Genomic DNA, 17,329 nt, shown 5'->3' with positions numbered 1-17,329 from the left:
AAGTGAATTATAATTATATTGTAATACACAATAATAAGTGTTGAATCCCCCATAATGTTATATTTTAACTCTGTTAAAGGATAGCAAAGAACGATAATTTGTCTGCCTCTCTTCTTTTCCTCTCAATCACAGGTTAATGGAAAAAATCATAGTCATTTCGAAACTAAGAAATAGCTGAAGAGGAGGCAAAAACCTCGTGAAGAAAAGTAGGGTCCTGTAGCTAGACGCCTAAATATTTAGTTTCATTTTTTTCATTTCCTAAATCTGCTGCTCAGAGTGGGATTGTAACAATGTAGTAATCTCTCTGATACGTAAAAAAGTGAAAAGAATGGAACTGCAGAATACACCAGAATTTACGGAATCATCGACAATTTGGGAAGTAACCTATATCGGTCACTTGCAAGACGCGTCAATTTCCGTCATAGGAAATAAAAAAGTACAAAAATCTCTTCATATATATTTTTGCTGGTTATCACGTGCTTTCGCTCAGGTAAAATGTGGTGTTATTTTAAATACTTTTTAAATAGTATATTTATTACTATGTATCATTTGTGTTGCTAATGCTCACACTATTCTTCTATATTATCAATTTATCATAGCTATAACTTCTAGTTCAATTTTTATAATACAAGTCTTTCCTCATCCAACATATTCCTCGATATCTCTCCACTGACTACCAATACTACTGATATTTAGATTTCTTTTTGGGAGAAACTAACATCCCTCATGATAGAATGATACAACATGTCTTTCAGGGTTAGCAGGTCTCCTAGAATTGCTATTGTTCATACAGATTAGCGTACGCTGGGGTAATACTATAACGCATATATGTGTGACTATTACAGTTATGTGTGTCGCGAGTAGGGATATAATTCCATTGTTAACAGAAAAATAAATAGATACACTCTGATACATAAAATTGCATAATTTCATGTATAGCACAAAAGTAAATAGATAAATAAACTCTTGGAGTCGAATAAGCACTACAAATTAATTCAGGTTGGCAATAAAAACGTTGTATTAAACGTTACAGAAACTAATTATTCTTGAAACCTACAATAGCTTATTCTCTAAGATGCTACTTTTGCTCATAAGTATGTGAAAATCGGTAATTTTTCATTATTATTGCTGTGATTACATAATAACAGTGACATTAGTTTTGCATGAATTATAAGATGACAATTTATAATATTTGTATATTTATGTTGAATTGCCTCATTCTACACTTGTTGCTACACTGATATAAATGAACCCTCCAGGTCTTATCAATTCATGATGGAAACTATGTCATTTATGGGTTTTGTCAACACTCTCCAATCTTCTCTTACACTCCCAAACCACTATTTGTTTTAATATCCTTTCCTTTCATTTCATGTGATTCACAGAAGTAGGTCGTATCAGATAAGTTTTTAATACTGCAGTCAATTTTAAACTTTCGTACTATGTATCTTGGAAACAATCATTGTCAACGTTCTTTGGCCCCGGTCACTTTGGCATGATTTCTATCTTCTACAACATTTCCTTTTTAAGTATTCTGTGTGGTATGAAACCTTAAATAGGTTTCTAGTTAGTTCCTTCAGTTTTTAAATATGTATCTTTTGAATTTTATCATCAAGATGAAGAAGAAACAGAGGAATCATATGTTTCGCAAGCATTACTTCATAAGTTTTGAGGTGTTCAACTCTTAAATCCCTGGAAGGATGGCAAATAGTGAACGAATATCACATTATTTGTCACCCTTCCAAGGACCCAAAAGTACAAAGTCATGTGATTAGTTTTCAAACAATCTGAAACTCAAAACTCCTCTATCATTAGTTAAAAACCAATAAGATTAACTAACTAAATAATGGATATCACTGCACATCAGTAATACGTTAAAACTGTTTTATTAATCTATTGTGTAGTTATTTTATTTAAGTAACATTACAATCTTCGTATTGACAAGCCTGGAACGGAAATAGGAAACAGTAATCACATTAACAATCAAAAGCTTCAAGCATTTTTAGTACTGACAACATATTCCTGAACAAAAAATTATATTTCGTAAGCAAGTACATGAAATAAGAAAACCTGCATAACTGTCACTGTATACAAGGAAAATAATTTTCTTCACGATTGGTTAGAATTTCGTTTTTGTCTTGGAAATCTCTGTCTAAATCTCAAGTGATATATTTTACGTATCCTTATAACATCTAGATAGAAGTCTTATTTATTCGTACTACTGTAAACTGACTCAATTCAAACAAACATAATGAAAGTTTTTTCCTTTCATACAGTTATTCTGGAGAATTATAATCAGAATGACATGTTAATAATTACGTTAAATCCACATCTGGTAATGGTTAACGTTACCAAAAGTATTCCGGTCTCAGGAACTACATACAAGTTTTAATTTTTGTGTGTTGGGATGAGATCCAAAATATATTTCGAGGTACAGATTATATAAAAAGCAATAAAATTTCATTTAAAGAGTTGGAACCTAAATTCAGAGTAAATTAACTTTATTTTAGGAGTTTATCCATCATCGTGCATGCATATAGGAACCTTGAATCTTGTTCCGCATATTTCCTTAAGTTCTCACATATCTAGCGTTTGCATTTTGCAATCTAGTTGCAGGAGATGCAAAGGACTCACGTGCTCTGCATGCATAACTTCATATTGCGTTTAGCTGTACAACTCTTCAGGTAGAAGTGAGGTCCTCAAACGAGTGAACGAACACAACACTGATTGGAGCCCTCCTCCGACCCGAAAGTAGAAATTATGTTTTTAATATTCAAACAATATAAAACTCAAAAAGCGTCTACCATTAATAAAAAATCAGTAAGATCAAATAATTAAATAATAAATATCAATGGACAACAACGATACCTTAAAAATGTTTTATTTACTTATTGCGTATTAAGTTTACTTAGGTAACATTATATATATTATGCTTCAGCAAGCCTTATTTATTCGTGTTACTCTAAAATAACGCAAAACAAATAAACATGATAAAACTTAATCAAAATTATATCATTATTATTACAGTCAGGCAATTATCCTGGATGACTGTTTTGTGAATGTGATATTAATAAATGTACTACAGTGAGAACGGTAATGGTAACGTGACCAAAAATGATTTGAATCAGGTCCCAGAAACAAAATACACATTTTACTTCAGGACGTGTTGGAAAGAGAACCGAACATTCAGAAAAACAATCAGTCATAGATCAAGCCGAGGATTAAGAGAGATTTATCAGAACTGTCTTGCGACTGTCTTGGACACTTGACAAAATTATGTAAGCACCTTCCACAGCTTATGTCCACGATGACAGCCAGCTGCAAATTAGATTAGGCAGTAAGTTGCAAAACTGCTGTTATAAACTTCAGTAGTTTAACACGATCCCAATGGTACCGCGGAAATGGAAAATGGATCGCCGATAGCTGGATACGAGTTGTGTGCTTATTCCGATTCTTACCAGTCGGATCGCCACTGTTATCACGCTATTAATTTAGAGAACCATGAGTATACTATAGCCCAAATGCTGTTTTTGCTAGCCCGTAGTTTCTCAATACGCTATTGATTACTCGTGCACAAGTGCACCATCAGAATTTGTCCCCTAATTCTGACTCGCCGAAGCGATGTAACCCCCATTCTCTGAGGGAGTGAGATACGCCAACTGCGCGGCCAGACCGAAGTCCTGAGTGCATACCAGTACACCTACTCATTGAGGCAGACTGCTAGCAAGTCAGTCCTACCATGCTCTGCAGGCATGGCGCCCGAGCTTTATAAGGCAAGCTCACCTCCCGCCCGTGCTCACCGTATGACCACAGCCCGGCAGAGTCCAACCCAATCCGGGGCCCCAGGCGATGCCCGAGGGGGCTTGTTCAATCCCGGTCCTGCCTACCTCTATCGTTCAAGTGGCAACCGCCTTGTCGTGTAGAGGTACCACGCACACGTCGAGATACTCTCGTATATCATCCCGAACCGAATGGTACGTGTTAAGTCACCATTTGAGTTTGGTGCCAGCCCACGTCCCACGGAGTTTCCTCCCTTTAGCAGGATCAGAACCGTTACCGAGATTCTTTGGATTTCCCCCCCTCCGTTTGGTCCCCCCGCAGGCTAGAATCCGACACTCCCCCGGTAGGGTCGTCCAAACAATACGGGACTTCCTCTAATTACGGTAGAGGTACACCGTACAGTACCAGAGCCAATGACTGATGTAGACCGTTTGCTCAAAGGCAGGTATTGTTATTTGGGAGCCGTGTCTCCCGAGGGAGCCGTGTCTCCCCTGGTAGGTCCGCCCAAACAATACGGGGCTACCTATCTTTTACGTGTTTAGGTACCACGTACACGTTGTAGCTAGGATACTTGTCCGGAACCCAATGGTACGTGTAAAACACCATTAGAAGGGACACCCACACCCTTCCTCGGTAGGGCCGTTCAATCAATACGGAACTACCTCTGATTACGGTAGAAGTACACCGTACATTACCAGACCCAATGGCTGATGTAGACTCTCTACCTTTAAATACAATGGCCATTTGGGAGCGGCAGCTCCCCTGGTAGGGTCGTGGCTCCTGCACCCAATTCACAGTACTAGGAGGAAGGAGTGACCCACTTCCTCAGCGCTCCTGAGATACGAGTATGCGTTAGGATACTAAGTATCCCATCCCGGACCCAAGAGAACGCATTACACTCTCTTTGAGGGTAGCATCTACATCTCCCTCCCGGTAGAGGGCTGGACACACCAGCTACCCACTCTTTTTAGCGTGTTGGGGTACCACGAAGTCTTATATCCCGGACCCAAAGGCACGGCTAAGTTGCCCATTTAAGGCTCACCCCCGCCGGTAGGTACGGCAGCCTAAACTACCTACCCCACTCAGGACGTCATGGGGTCACACGTACTCTCCCAGATCCAATGGCACGAGTTAGTCGCCCATTTCACAGGATGCCTCCCCAGGCTCACCTCTGCCGGGAGGTTGTTGACACTGCAACGCACACGCTGCCATATGGCAGTTAAAGTACCGACAGCGTCACCCTATCTCCCCCGTGTAGCAACCGCTCCCGGAAAAGGATGCGACAACGGGAAAAACACCGGGGTCCCTCCCAATTTCTCAGCACAGGCTTGGGACCGGCTACGGCGGGGTTTTGTAATATACTACAGTCGTAACGTTGAAATATTCTACTTGATAGTACTTGATGAACTCCTACGATTCCCATCCACATTCTTGAAATCAATTGGAAAATCGCCAAGTGCAAGATTATTATGGCATTGGAAACTTTTACCTTAGAAAAAGTCTAGCACAACGTGGAATGGAACCATAAAGGTCATGGATGATAATAAGCCTGAATATTATACCGTTCTGCGTGTTTCGACTGCGTTCCATAGTTTCGATTGACATGGTGAAGACTTATATCTGCTCAGTATTACTGTTTCTATATGCAACTATGTTTAGCTCTTGAGGTTGTGCACATCCAGACGTTCCACAAACAATGTTCAGGTTCAGTTGTATGAATGAGGGCATTATTTTCCTTGGACATGGGATAATTATCATGAAACTTTATCGAGAACGAAGAATGCATATGATCATGTAAAGTGGCGATATAATCACAAACAGTTCTGCTAGCAGTAAGCCTCAGCACATTCACTCATAAGTTCCAGAAGCTTACAAAGATTCAAAATATTTGTTGATCAGCCTCGGTCCACCTGCCTAAGGTTACAGATTATGTGGTCACCATCACACACCACTGAAGAAAATTCATGCACCACAACACAAGGATTGTCAAAAAACTTCAGTTCACGTTGTGACAAGTGATGAATACGAGAAAGAAATCAAGACCTGCCGCATTTTTCCATATGATTCATCCTCAGCTGAAATCCAGTGGAGAATGAAAATCTGCAAACAACTGCTTCAAAATCCGTGTTATATATATTTCCTGAAATGGAATGTCTTATGCGATGAGAAGTGTTCGAGAATGGTCAGAAACAATGACTGAGCAAGGGTCAAGCTCCAGAACCTGTCGAGAAAAGTGCAGTTTCGAGCAAAAGATAATACTATGTGCCTGGTGTTACTACGAGGAGGAAATCCACTTTGAATTTTGTCCCAGTCATTTTACCATTAATGTCGGCTTTTCCTCCGAACAATTTTAACTGATGAATGCAGCACAACAACAAACAAATATCCTGCATAGCTGAACCCAAACAAACTGTTGAAACAAGATAAATATTCTATGATTGAAAAAGGCAGAATAATCGTCGAACTGATAGGAAAATGACTCCAAACAACCCAACACGAGGGAAAAAACCAGAATGTTAACCTTATTTTAATATGCTGTAATAAATACTTTTATGTTGTGTACCTAAATATTGCATCACTTACGATTAATATATGTATCCCAAAGATCCTGAAATAAAAAGTGGTACGAATATACATTTACGGAACTTGTAAAAGTGAAATAAAATCGTTGAATTTTATGTCGAACGTTTACGCCGGTTAGGTTAATGGAGACGGTTTTGGCAGTTCTAATAAACAATGTGAAACATAGTATGTAGTGCAATGAACATACTATTACAGTTCACTGATCATTTGAGTTTGTTCTACAGTTAATAACATAAATAGATTGATGTCATGATACATAGTTTACAAGTATCTACTATGCAAAAAATAAAAAAAACTGGCATTTGTACCGAAGAATTTAAAATCTGAAATAAACACAAACGTAAATTACAATTTGCTGCATCTAATTTTATTAGAGCGATTTAAAAACAATTCGAAAGGTATCATAAACGTATAATGGAAATGCACATTAACTAATAACCTCAAATAGTTCAAAATATATATATATATATACGAAATGATTGTCGTAAAAGAAAAAAATCTTTTGTCCAAAAAATCTTAAAGCAGTTACATTAGGAATTGTTATCCATATTTCTGTGAAAAAAATAAGCGTTCTTGTGAGTAATAAGGTTGTAGACAATTATTCAAATGAGAGAAGCATTACAATTTAATTGAAGAAATTATTATTATTATTATTATTATTATTATTATTATTATTATTATTATTATTATTATTATTATTATTATTATTATTTCATATAGTCACAAACCTTGAACATAGCAAATACCAAACCCCAGTGTACACATTACCATCTTCAGAAAATATATATAATATTTAATTAATTTGAGAGTAATATGGGTTATAATATTTGCTAGTTAAACACTAAGCTTTTACCGATATATAAAGACAAATTCCGTTTTAAAAAATCTCAAACCCGTATATATTTTGAAAAATTTAGTAACAAATACATTTACATTATTTTAAAACTTATAACATAAAGACAACATACAACAGTTTAAACTTGGCTAGGATATATATATATATATATATATATATATATATATATATGTGTGTGTGTGTGTGTGTGTGTGTGTGTGTGTTTGTGTGTGCTTGTGTGTTTAAATATATATACTACCTAAATTAATTTTAGGACCGAAATACGCGTACTCAAAATTTTGAAAAAAAATATTAGTTGATATTTATAAACGGGCTGATATTATCATTTCTTGTGAAGTAAGTTAGGAACAACAGATCCCTTTAGAATATATTTAACGATAATCAGCATATTTCAAATCTTTTAAGATACCAGTCTTCTTATATTCATGTGTATTTTTTACGTCTTATTCTATAAACTGAATAATCGGCAGTTAACGTTTACATTTAGTGTTTCTAAGTGAAAAATAAATCAGCATTAACATTTCAACATAACTGATTTTACTATGTAGGTCTTACTTAAAGATTTTATTCTGTTATCAAGTTAAACACGTAGTAATAGAATTGTTATGTTGTAATGTAATGTTAAGTTAAGAAAGGAAAGGATCCTTATTATTCAGAAATATGGATATATCCCCATCAGGATCCTGCCGCCTATAGTCGGACAATTTGTGCATGCCGACCAGATGCCGCGGTCGGATTGCCGGCGCCGGACACCGGCGTCTTTCCGCTCGATTTTCGACCGCGACGAGCAAAAAGAGATTCGTTCACCAATAGAAAACAAAGAGAGTTAGAAGGTAATTTGTTGCTTTAAAATACGAATTAGGGCTTATATTTCCCTCGTATAAAGCTTTCTCAAAACAGTCGGCAGACAGTCGGACGACGACTGCAAAAAGAGACTGCCGGCAATTTCTTGAAAAGCGACGTCGGCACGACGTCGGCGAAAGTTGCAATAACGCGTACCAGCGGCAAAGAGTCGAATTTTGGAAAATGAATAGAGCCTGTATCTTCTTTAATGATGAAGTAAAAATTGAAACTGTCCGAAGGTTTTTCTTGTGGGTGGGCACTAATTCCAAAAAATATGTCTTGTGAAAACGGAGTCGGCAGAAAGTCGGCATACAGCGGACGAAACGACAGCGTCAAAGGATGGTTGTAAAGACGTCGAAACGTTGACGGCGTGCCGACCACGAAAAATGTAAATGCATGAAAAGAAATGTAGTAAAGGGACTGCACGTAAAGGGTATATGAGAAGTAAATACTTAAAATAAAATACAAGTACGAGAGGATCCTTGACAAACATTTTGCAAGGAGACGGCAAACAGCGGCAAATATTGTCGGAAAGACGCCGAAACGTTGGCGGCGTGCCGACAAGTAAAGGAGCCGAAAGAAGGTCGGCAAACAGCGGATGGACCGACCTTGAAAAGATGCTCGGACAGGCGCCGAGCCGCCTTTGCCGCTGAAGAGCCTGATTGCAGAAATCGTAGTCTGGTTGCGCTGCTTGTATGTTCGGTTCGCGTTCTTCATTTGTCACATTGTGATGCAGTGTGGGTAAAGCCCTTCAAAAAAAATTCGTTGAGATAAGTTTACAAATGAAGAAAATTATGTTTATCATTAAAATATTCATTCGTTGGAACTGTACGCAGTTGCTGGTTAAGCAAATACCACGAAAACATGAAGTGAGAGAATGGTGAGTTAATTTAATATTATTCATATACATTTGCATATATTATTGCACTTATTATGCATATACATGTGGTGAGTTAATTTAATATTATGCATATACATTTCAAATTGTCATGAATTTTATATGTTGTGTTACATATGTTAATTGTTGCTGCGCATGAAAAAGATTCGGTTATAGTATGTTCCCGCGCACTGACGTCTCTGGCATATAAAATTTTTTGGGGGCGGGTATCAAAGAAAGTAATTTAAATGGTACTACCTAGCCCAACCTGTGTATTAACTTCGATTCTATTTGTTGCCTTGCTTCTTAACTTCACGAACCCCCTAAGGTATATCGGCAAGTCATTACTGTAGGCAAGGCAGTGACAATAACCAAGTCATCTGAACTGGTTCCCGCAATTATAGTTACAGTTCCCAAGAAGGAAAGACAGAAAACAACGTGCCCTGCCGGGCTCTAATCCACCTTCACTCGCTAACGCTCGTTCGGCAATACTATGTACTGACAGGATATCATTGCCTTGCCCAAAGTAAAGAGTTACCGGTATATCAAGAACTCGCTTACAATTGTAGGGTCCGCGCTGGCTCAGTGGTAGAACGTTCGCCTCTGGTACTTGGGGTCCCGGGTTCGATCCCAGCCATCGCCATGTGAACTTTGTGATGGACAAACACTTTTTGCGTGGGTTTCCTCGGGGTTCTCCCGTTTATTTACACTTTCTCCATTCCACCATTTCATTCATTACTCATCATCACCGTCTTCTTTAGCCTAACCGGCATAACCGTTGGACAAAAAACTTAAAGGTTTCACTTATTTTTTATTTACAAAACGAGGGACAGTTAAGAAACTGTAGTACATTATTTTCTTCTTGAAATTGCAAAAGTTTACATGTCTTAGTTTTTAAGATAAGTGTCTTCTAACTCAACGCCAATGTATTTCTGCACAGTGTACGAAAGCTGTATTTTATGTTTACAACTGAAGCGTTACTAGTATGAAACCATAAAAAGTGATATTGAAAAATGTATGATTACCAAAGCCCATATGTTTTCACTACCCTCGCTTACGCGTATACCCACCGTCGCTGACGCATTTGTTCCCATCAGCATTGCCCTGCTCTGATATTATATAGAATTCGTGCTCTTTAGTGGCCAACTAGCACCAGGGGCGAATCCAGGGGAAGCGATCGGGGCGATTGCCCCCTCCCAAAGAGAAATCCTTCTTACTTTATATATAAATGAAACCCATTCCAGAGTTTCGAGTACTTAAAAGTAGCTCAAAGTAGTAGTATTACAACCTACCTCCCCCCCCCCCAGAAATCCGTCCTGGATCTGCCCCTGACTAGCACAGGTTCGTTCGTGTTTTTGCACTGTAGTTTTTATGCCCCTAAGCTAATGTAAAGTAATCGAACGTAACTTAATCTAATCCAACCAAATATAACCGATCGGAGTACGTTTTGGTACTTTTTTTTTTTCGATTTTCAAATTGGTTATGCGATACAACAGTAAATCCCTAAATTTAGGTTAGGTTAGATTAGATAGGATTTGTACATAAGTTTTAAGCCGAAATACAAAAAAGCAAGATAATTATCTTAGAGAAACGTGGACAATTTCTCATAATGCTTGTGCCATGACAAGGTTTGTGTTCCTTTAGTATTCTCTAGTATTTAGTGTATCTTTAGTAACCTAATAAGATCCACTAGATTATATACTGCAGGACTTGTTTCACATGTGAGCGAAAACTTCAAAAAAAAAAAAAAAAAAAAAAAGGAGAAATGAGGTAGTGGTTAAACGCTCTTGTGTACAGGTTTACTTGTGGCGCAATACTAAAAAAAATTGAAAAATTATAATTCTTTCACCAGTTTCTTTTTTATTGTCCCCTAGTCGGTTTCAAATGGGCGGAATATATTTTACTTGGCATAAATAAAATTCAAGGGGACCTCTAGAAGTAATTGTTGAAAAATTATAATTCTTTTACGATTTGCGTATAAATAAGGCTTCCAGATGTCTAACATAAAAACAGCGGAAAAAAGCACAAAACAATCTGTGCTGGGTGGCCACTAAATAGCACGAATGCTATCGAACCGAGTCAGATAGGGCGAAGCTGGTGAGCCCGCGCGGGAATACGTCCGAAGGGAGCAGGCACGTCTGCGATAGTGTGTATGCGGAGAAGTGAGGGTAGTGGAAGGAAGTGCGTTTTGAGAATAATACAAGTTTCAACAACACTTGTTGTTGTTTCATACTAGTAACTCTCCACTTGTAAACAAAATACAGGTTCTGCACACTGTGCAGAAATATGATACCGGTGTACACGGTGCAGAAATAAGCCGCCCGTGGAAAATAACATCTAATAGAGCCATTTTTCATATGCACTCATTTGTTTTATTCGTCGTAAGGCACTTGTAATGGTTTAACATTAGTAAACGTAAGATACAGTTGTATTACATTGTATGTAATTAAGTTACCTGTAGAAATTCGTTCCTTATAAACATGTCTTTCCATGAAAAGTATTGAATTTTACCTGTAAATCTTCCAAAATGTAGTGCACCAAAACTACACCTGCACCAGACTGTCTTATTTTGATTTTTTGCTGGCCGCGGTGGCTCAGTGGTAGAGCGTTCATCTCTGGTGCATGGGATTCCTGGTTCAAACCCTGCTCCTGTCAAGTGAACTTTGTGTTGGACAAACACCGTGTGCGTGGGTTTTCTCGGGATTCTCCCGTTTTCTCCCACTTTCTTCATTCCACCATTTTCATTCATCTCTCATCATCACCGTCTCCTTTAGCCTAACCGGCATAACCGTGGGACGTAAAACTCAAATATTTCATTTTCATTTTCCGAGTGTTAACCCTTTCTCCTGACACTGTTTCACGATGTGTAGGTACAAAAATTTGGACATCGGAAGTTTGAAAAAATTTAACAATTTAACATTAACATCTGTAGAAAACCATTAGCGACTACTATTAAAACTTTTTTTTGAGGAGAAAAGCTCATCATGAACGAGGGTTCGAAAAAACCCTGGCTTTTTTGAAAAAGCCAAACCCACCTGGGCCCATTTTTTCCGGATTTTTCGAGTTAAATTGGGTTTTTTCAGGTTTAATCGTTTTTTTTTTCGAAATATTTCAATGTCTTTGGGGTAGAAGTGTTAAAATGTGATTTATATTTCAATATTGTCATTGTCACAACTTGCAACAATTTTCTACTCACTGCCGTTTTGAAAAAATGGCCGCCATTTTGATTTTTTTTTTTACATTGGACCGCCGAGAAAATCTACACAGCAAATTTAGCATATCTTGTGCTTCTACCGTCAAAATTTCAACTTAAAAGACTGAAAATTGCGCTTCGTAGCGTAGATACTCGTTCATTTGACAAAATGGCCGCCATTTTGATATATTACGTTGGTACGCCGCCAAAATCTAAACAGGGAATTTAGAGTGTCTCGTGCTTGTACTCTAAAAATTTTAACTTAAAAGGCCGAAAGTTGAGTTGATTTTGTGTTTAACGTCCCTTTCAGCAGCGAGGCTATATAAGACGGGACCTACTGATTAAAGTGGAATCCGAACCACGTGAGCTCTCTCCGGGAAGCAAACCCGGGTCACCCACGCCTAAGACGCGTACACTAACCGCTCAGCCATAAAGGAGCTCGGCAGACAAACGAACAAATGTAAAGTTATAGTTTTGTGATTTTTTTTTTTATAGCGTTTCTCAAAGTTATGTTCATTCGATTGAATTCTTATTACAGATGGTTTGTGTTTTAGATATGTTACTCAAATTGACTCCTAGGAGAACATAAAATGTATTTGTTTTGAAACTTTTATCATTTTTGCCCACCTGATCGATTTTACCTGTAGTTTATTTAAGTATATGTGCATTTTATTTGTTCCATTAACTAGATTTTATTTTAAGATGTAATATTTTGTATTCAGCCGAATACAAAATTCTCAATTGCCAATACAATAGTGTCGCAAAACCCTGACGCGTATCGAAGTTCTATTTCAAAGTAATATAATGCTATCTTCACTAAATATAATATTCTATTTTAATACATCTTTTTGTCTGGTGAGGGACTTAGGGATTTATTGTTTAACTTGCAGCTTCAAGGTAATGTTTCAAAGATTTCTCAAGAAACTCAAATTCCTACCATTGGATATACGGCAGGATTTCTTTTCTTTTCTGATTCTCGTTTGGGATGGCAACCGTACTGTTGTAATAAAGATTAACCTTTTGTCACTCGCGCCAAATTTAGTAACATAACTACTCGCGCGTTTGATTTTTTCCAACATTGACATTTTGAGATACAAACAATATATTTAGTAAACTTATTTGAAGTAATGCATGCAATTGTTGAGTAAATACTTAGGATATTTGGAATTGTTGCTATAGTGCTGTCAAAATGTCTTGATCCGTGGCAAAAATGCGAACTAAAGTTCAAACCATCGACACATCCACGCGTTGAGCCAATAAGGATTCAGCTGTTGCTAAACGAGAGATCCTTGGCGAAAGGGAGTGAATTCCTTAAGCCGATAGCAACGCTTGGAACAGAAAACTAGGTGTCAAGTCAATGTGGTATATCTATAGCTTGTCAATATCTCTTCTCTGAGATCGGCTTTCGAAATCATCGAATCTAATGCCCTGAGTAGCAGTAAAAAGCTCGTGTAACTCATTGCTGCTCTTACGATTGGAATTCCTGTTCCGTCACATGTCCACAGTGATCGTACATCATCACGTGCTCCTTTCTTTTGGCAATCAAATAAAGACGTCGAAATAAAGTCATTAATTTTGCTCTTGAAGTTGCTGTACAGTTGCAGTGCGTTCTTCGCCGAAACTTGTTCGTAATTTATCCAAATAATTGTTAGTACATTTTACAGTTTCATCAATCACGGGAATATCGATAAATTTCGAAAAAAAAAAAAAAAAATTGTTTACTCAGTGATACCCTTAGCGGTTCTAGCATTTTTTTCACAATGTTTTTACACTTTGTCTTTGCTGATGCTGCCAGTTACTATTTACATTTTGTTTTCCTGTCTTTCCCAATGAAACAATATTTTCACTGTAACTGTAATTCACATCCATATCGTTTGCATCTGAATCTGCATCTACACTGTTCTTATCTGCTTCACTATCGTGATCAATATCATCTTCATTCACTTTTTCATTACTTCAATTCGCATCACTTTCAGCAGCCACTAATTTTCGATAGTTAACATCAGACTCATCATTAATATTGTCAAGCCACTTCTCTATCTCACTTCTATTCAAGAAGCGAGACGTTGCTTAGAAAAACAAAACTTCACTCATAAACAATAATTATCACATTAACGATCGCGCGTTGGAAAATTTCAAACTCCATAAAAATATATGTTTGCTAGTGTTATCACGGAACTACTCGCGCGTTTGAAAAAAGCAAACGCAGACAAAACTATTTCCTCAACCTGTACTGGAAGCTACTACAATTGCAGCACGTCAGCAAGCTTTAGGGTGAAAGAGGGGAAGGAGCCACTTGAGGAATAGCAGTGAGGGTGACTCCGCTAATGCGACCCCATTCGTAAAAATCATTAGTTTTTACTCACCTGTTTGTTTTTTTCCAACAGCGCGAGTGACAAAAGGTTAAGTAAAAGTTAACTGTTTCGACGTAATTGAATTCTTCATCAGTGACTATAGTTTTCATTACTCTTACAGGTTTTCTTGTAACATATAGCATCTAACATATAGCGTTGAAGCCGGTTCATTGCAACAAGGTCTATTACACTGTGTAGTTTGGTTTGGTTTTGGTGTGATGAAGTATATTTTCGATTGTAATAAATATACGTGATGTGCCAACGCCGTACACATTGAAGAGTATATTTTACAAAGCATTATATTTGTTCTATTTTAGATAGTTCATTTATTTCTGGAAGCAAGGGGAAATGTTGCTCAAGAAATACAGAAGTGTTGCAATGGAAGAAGACCCACAGAGAGCAGTAGCGTAGCCAGGATGTGTGTTTGGTGGGGCAAGTGCTGTTATAGGTACATATGGAACAATTCCAAACAAAAAATATATAAACATAAAAATATATAAAAAATTACAAACATCAAACTACATTGTCGGACCTCTTTGGGGGGCCCGGCCTCTCTGGGCCCCCCTTCCCTACGCCACTAACGGAGAGTATTGACAAAAATCATATGTACTAACATCCTTAAGATATTTGTGAAGAGTGGTAGGATACATGTGGGACTACAGTTTTTTTTTTTTCCTTTTAGAACGGGTGAATTTCATTCAATCATAACATTTGTAAAAAATTTCCCATTTTAATGCGGTTTATTTCAAATCACACGGGAATTATGGTCATCACTTACCTTTCAAGCGAATATTGAGAATTACGGTTTTGAAATTGATTTTTGTTTTGCCAATATTACCTTAGTCTCCCTATCCCAGTTTTTGTCGTTAAATTCTTTTTTTATTATTACTTCATCTTTTCTATGCAGTGTTGTAAAATTTTCTGTATCTCTCTATATTCTCACAATCCTGATTCTGAGCTATTTAAATTCTACATTACTATTTCATAGGTTTGAAGTTTTCTTCAATTATAAAGACAACTGTTGTTTGATATTGTTCTTAACTTTTTTTTTTTTTTTTTTTTTTGCGTGAAATCAGTTAAGAGAGAAAGTGTAATTATATTTCTCAGAGTACAAGCTCCTTAACGGTACCATCGCCTCCTTTCTTTTCTATCCCATTGATTTGTAGGGGAAGTATTCTTCCTTTTCTTTGAAATGAATAAAATTTTTGATGTTCTGATTTTACTGATTTCTTCTGAATATCTATTTAAATGTCCCTTGCTTTGTCAAAATGATCTTTTAGTATATATAAGTATATTATTATTTAAATTAGATGTCATTTATGAATATTAAAAACATACAACACAGAATTTTATTTCCACAAAGTAAGAGACATTTAAATAGACCTGAAGAAAAATAATAAAAAGTAAAACCCTTAAAATGTCAAAGAAACAGAGGAAGATTTCCTCGTATATATCAATGGGCTAAAAAAGAAAAATGGCTGAGTTATTCAAGACAAAATATGGATAGCAGGAATTCTTTAGAATAATATAGTGCTTTTTTGAACATTGTAATCACTTCATATATATTTGCTTTTCTGATTTTACATACTGTATAAAGGCTATCTGTGTTAAAACTCAATGTTATGGAATGCTACAAATTTCTGTTAAAAAAAAAAGTAGTAGTACATCCGAAGGTATATTACATATAACTTCTAAATGATGATAAGGTTCATTACATAGGCTAATGTATATAAGTTAATACGATGTGCATTGTATTTTGTTAATACAATTTGGTGTGTTTTTAGTGCTAATATAGACCAGAAAAAATTGTGATCTTCCCTTCATTTATTCTCTTAAAGAATTCCTTTAAAACAAAGGATCTTTGCAAAGTATTATGTTAAAACACTTCATTTTTTATGTAAATGACTTCATTAACCTTTTTTCTCTATATAATGGGTATGCACTATGAGTATACTGTACATGTGGCTGTTTCATTTACGATATAAATTATTTTCTCACATTTTTCTGTTTCATTGTATACAATTAATGTATAAATCATATAGGAACGAATTAAATGAACAATTAGTTACCTACTTAATTGTTATTTTATCTTAATATTATTTCCACTTTTAAAGTGTATTTAAATAAATATTTAAGGCATAGAGTTAGAACTGACAGCTTAGTCGTTAGAACTTGTGTTTAGTGCATTTCAGTGTTTGGTTTCTACGAATATAGTCATGGGTGTAAGCAGACAAGTGATCGCTCCAGCCACTTTTTTTTTTTTTTTTTTTTTTTTTTTTTTTTTTTAAATACCAAAGTTACAACAAATGTAGAGACCTTTTGGCTTGGCTGCTTGGATACACGTCTCTGTTTTCCATATATTGACAAACTAACATCGTTACTGTCCACCTTTTTCTTGTTTACTTTAACTTTTTTTTTTTGCGTGTAGGCTCGGTTTGAATCTCTCCGCCACCACATACCTTTTATTACAGTATTTTTATTTATAATTTTTACTTCATTAATTTTTATTTAAATCTCATTTTCCATTGGGAGTGTGACCCCTGTACTTTAAAAAAAATTAGAAAATCATTGACGTTTAAAATCCTTTTCCAATAGTTGATGGGAAAACGACAACCTAAAAAGACCGTATTTCCGACGGATTGCTGCGGCTTTTTTTTTTTCTCGAAGAAAGCGTTTGCAACTAGCAAATTTTGATTGCATAGAACAGTGTTGTTCCTAGTGGTCGTGATAGTGAAAGATGTGCTTTCAGGGGGAAAATGTACTGACTGTTATAAGTTTTTCACATTAGGCGCACAGACATGTTAATTGAATTATTCTTAACGTTCATTATTAGCTGCTCAGTT

At 36.4% G+C, this 17,329-nt stretch overlaps 1 long non-coding RNA gene across 1 annotated transcript; it reads left to right on the top strand.

Moving 5' to 3' along the window:
- The first annotated feature begins 8,749 nt into the window (after positions 1 to 8,749).
- LOC145674680 (uncharacterized) lies at positions 8,750 to 16,767 on the top strand. The gene is made up of 2 exons (XR_014129015.1): positions 8,750 to 8,942; positions 14,804 to 16,767. It is a non-coding gene; the product is annotated as an uncharacterized LOC145674680 (long non-coding RNA).
- Positions 16,768 to 17,329: the final 562 nt, after the last annotated feature.

Source organism: Thermobia domestica, chromosome 17 (assembly GCF_964235325.1).
Source record: "Thermobia domestica chromosome 17, izTheDome1.hap1.1, whole genome shotgun sequence".
Taxonomy (NCBI): domain Eukaryota; kingdom Metazoa; phylum Arthropoda; class Insecta; order Zygentoma; family Lepismatidae; genus Thermobia; species Thermobia domestica.
The sequence above is the reverse complement of the archived record's forward strand: the minus strand, read 5'-3'. Positions and strand labels throughout refer to the sequence as shown.